Genomic DNA, 4,330 nt, shown 5'->3' with positions numbered 1-4,330 from the left:
TGATACTTGTCTGAGCCCTATTTATTAAGTTGTATCCAGAACAGATTATACTGAGAATGAATTATACTCATCAGCTGTCCTGAACAGGTTTTGGTGTGCCTTGGGAAATGGAATCCACAGTTACTAAATATGAAATGTTTATTGGAAGAAAGTATTTAAATGGTAAATAAGTTTTAATATTGTGGGTATGGAGTAATCGGTGGTGGTTAGGTTGAACAAGTAGATGGAGCCAGAAGTAGCATAGTGGTTTAGGCTATGAGCATAAAATTAAACCTTGCAGTCCCATCCATCTCCATCATTTAGTAGTAGCTAACTTGACCTTGAGCAAGTAGCTTCTCTAAAGTGATGGTAATAATTTTCCTAGGCTTTTGAGAAAAAGTTACTGTAATAGAACTTAGCCATGTCTACCAGACCAGTGGAAATGGCAAGGTGTTAGGGTCTAGGTATAGGCAGTTATTGAAAACCTAAAACTTATGAATGCATATGAATGTCTATTATATGCTTGGATACTCTCCTGTATACAGGTAGATAGGAGATACATCCCAAAAGGGACCTTGGAGCTTAGGGTTTAGGAAGCCAGCCCTTGCAAAAAAGTTTTGGGTGAATGTTAAAGGCAGAAGGAACAATAGGTGCAGAAATAGATGGGAAAGCTTAGCCTCTTGGAGGAACAAAAAATGAAGTGCGAGTGGTGGGCTGGGACCGTGTTTGTGGAGACTGGAGAAGTAGGTAAGCCAATCACAGATCATGGTTTGAATTTTAGTCTAGTGAAAGTCATTGAAAGACTGAGCTGGTGAGTAGTATATATGACTTAAAAGCCCATTCTAAGGTGTGTGAAGGTGGGGGGTGGGGTTGGCATTATAGGGACTAGTTAGAAGGCAGGAACCTACCTCTAAACAGAACTCTAAAGAAACTGAAGTTACGAATTGCTATGGCTGGATAATCCCTGAAGAAGTTAGATTATTCCGAGCCTAAGCACAGAAGAGTTAAGATTGGATAGTTAGCATGGTTTAGCCCACACCTGACCTTTCATTTAGGAAATACTGAGAATCTATAAGGCATTGAGAAAGCTTCTGTCGTCTTGGTTTTAAGGATAAATGATAACACAAGAAAGTGAAAATGCCCTCTGAGGAAATTTGAAGGATGGTAATTCCACCTGCCTTGTGTCTGGGAAAGAGGTAGCATTTGAACTAGGTCTTGAAGAATTATTAGGGTTTGGGCAAATTAAGAGTATTAGGGGAATGCCTGGAAAATATATATCAATATGGAGAGGAATGTGAGTAAGAGAATGAGATAAAGTAATTTGAGATAAACATAAAGGTTGCTGAATGCCATGTTAGGGATATGCATCCTCCTAGGAATTGAAGTGCCTTTGTTCATTACTGATGAGAGCTGTGGTTCTGTACTACTCTCAGAAGCAACTTCTCCCAGATCACCAGACGCTGCCACCATTTTTCCATTGCTGCTATTGTCATGATGTGGAGTACTAGGGCTCGAGAACCGTAATTGGGCCAGACCACTGTTGACCGAGTTAAAAACTAGAATTCCTTGCTTTTCTCCAGGGCTAGCTTAAAATGTTTTGACAACACTCTGTCTCACACCTTTACTTGGTCATCTTCCTGTAAATACCTTGACTTTTTCTAGCAGTTTTAAGTAGCAAGGCATTGCTCTCTCACTTCAAAAGCTGTTGTGAAAGTGAAAGTCCCTCAGTCCTGTCTGACTCTGCGACCCTGTGGGTTGTATCCTACCAGGCTTCGTCCATGGGATTATCCAGGCAAGAATACTGGAGTGAGTTGCCATTTCCATTTCTCCAGGGGATCTTCCTGACCCAGGGTTCGAGCCGAGGTCTCCCACCTTGCAGGCAGACGCTTTACTCTGAGACACAGGGAAGCCATTTATGCCCATGTAAATCCTATTTCGTATAACTGAACTCTTAATCTGAACTTTTAACTTTTCTGGAAACTGGTTTTCTGTAAAGGTACAGAATTGAGTGTGCTATTCTTCCAGATTATCTGTACCTGGAATTTGAGAGGTAGAATCAGTGACTGAAAGAAACCATTATTTTACAAATACATTGGTTCCATGGCTTACTCCTGTGATTTACTGACTCCTTAAAATTCTCTTTTATTGAAGTCTGGCACACTAGTAAGTGCTCAATAGTTGGGTTGTTTGGGGGGATTTTTAGTGTTTTTTTTGTTTGTTTTTGAAGATAGAGGTCTGTGATTTTTGTCTTTTCTGAAATTTTTGTCACCCAAGAAAGGCAGGATTACAATTTTTTTTTTTACTTCGATTGAGTTGGTACAGTATTTTCTTGGTTGTCAAAATACTCATAGCTTTGGTTCTTTGAAATATCTGTATTTGTGATATGTGGAAGAGCATGATATATAACTATGATCTTAATTACATAAAAGTGGATGCTTAGCTGTGAAAAGACAAAAATGATGTCAATGTCCTTTGACAAGGACACATCAAACTTTAAAACCTTAGAAAACCAAAAAATAGTCTCTTAACATTTAGGCTTTAAATTAAAAATAAAACCTTAGAAAAGACATTCTTTGAAGAATAGTGGTTATACTGACATACTACTGAAGACAGTCACAATTTTGCAGGTCGGTGTCTAATAGTGTATAGTAATACTATGGATATATTATTTATGTGGATGTAACAAAACCATTTCAACCTTCACTGGGCCCATGATGCTGTGAAGAAATTCTGTGTAAGAACTTCTTTTCCACTGATTGGTTCTATATCTCTTCAAATCCTTGTCAGCTTTGCCCTGCTAGCACACAGGCACTTTTTTCGTGGTTTTGCTTCCTAATTCATGAAGAACATAAAAAGCTTTAACTTTTAGATACCATGTCAGTGAAAGTTGCTCAGTTGTGTTGGACTCTCAGACCCCATGGACTATACAGTCCATGAAGTTTTCCATGCCAGCATACTGGAGTGGGTAGCTGTTCCTTCTCCAGGGGATCTTCCCAACCCAGGGATCAAACCCAGGTGTCACACATCGCAGGGAAATTCTTTACCAGCTGAGCCATGACGGAAGCCCAAGAATACTGGAGTGGGTAACCTGTCTCTTCTCTGGCGGATATTCCTGGCCCAGGAATTGAACCGGGGTCTCCTGCATTGCAGGTGGATTCTTCACCAGCTGAGCTACCAGGGAGCCCTTTAGATATCTATAAGTAATCTGTATTTGTACTCTTTATCGCTTTGTATTCCATATTCAATTCCTTATGGCTAATGTCATTTACTATGGAGTTCTGTGAAGTGTGTGTGATTCAGAGCAGTTCTAGGTTTGCAGTAATTGAAAGGGAGGTATAGGCATTTCTCAGAGGCCTTCTGTCCCAGTACCAACAAAGCCTCTCCTGTCGTCATCGTTCACCACAGTGGTGTATATGTGTGTGTGTGTGCCATGAATGCCGATACACTGATACATCATAACCACCCAAAGTCTGTAGGTCTGTAGTTCACCATAGGTTTCACTCTAGGTGTACTTTTTATGGGTTGGAATAAAAGTATAGTGACATATCTATCATTGTAATATACAGAATATTTTCACTGCCCTAAAAATTCTCTGCCTATTCATTTTCTCTGTGTCCACCCCTAGCAATCAGTAGTCTTTGTTTTCATACTTTTACCATTTCCAGAATGTCATACAATTGGAATGATACAGTATATAGACACTTAAGTTTGAGTAAAACGTGTGTAAGTTTCTTCCATGTCTTCGTGGGGTTTTTTTTGTTTGTTTTTGCTTTTGATTTTTTTTTTTTTAGTGCTGTGTAAAACACTCTGTTGAATGTACCACAGTATATCCATTCACTTACTTACTGAAGGACATCTTGGTTGCTTCCAGGCTTTGATAATTACGAGTAAAGCTGCTATAAGCATCCATGTGTAGGATTTTGCATTGACGTTTTCAGCTCCTTTGGAATAAGTATGAAGAGATGTAATTGGTGGATTGTACGGTAAAAAGTTTTCTAGATGCATGCCAAACTTCCAGAGTGGCTGCCATTTAGCATTCTCACCAGCAGTGTATTTAGGTTCCTCTTGCTCTGCATCCTTGACATTTGGTAGTATCAGTGTTCTGGACTTTGGCTGTTAAGGTCTTTGGACCATTTTTAAATTGAGTGGCTCCCTTACCTGAGCCAAGATAGTGAAGGACAGGAGCCTGACATGCTCCTGAGGTGCCATGGGGTGGCAGAGAGTCACAGACACAACTTAGCAACTGAACAATAACAGCAGCTGCTTTTCCCGGTTCTTATTTAATGACTCTTCTTTTCCCTCAGGATAAAGCCTGAATGATGGGAGGTGGCATAAATGATAGACATCAAGA

Source organism: Odocoileus virginianus, chromosome 17, assembly GCF_023699985.2.
Source record: "Odocoileus virginianus isolate 20LAN1187 ecotype Illinois chromosome 17, Ovbor_1.2, whole genome shotgun sequence".
Lineage (NCBI taxonomy): Eukaryota > Metazoa > Chordata > Mammalia > Artiodactyla > Cervidae > Odocoileus > Odocoileus virginianus.
This window is presented reverse-complemented; position numbering follows the sequence as displayed.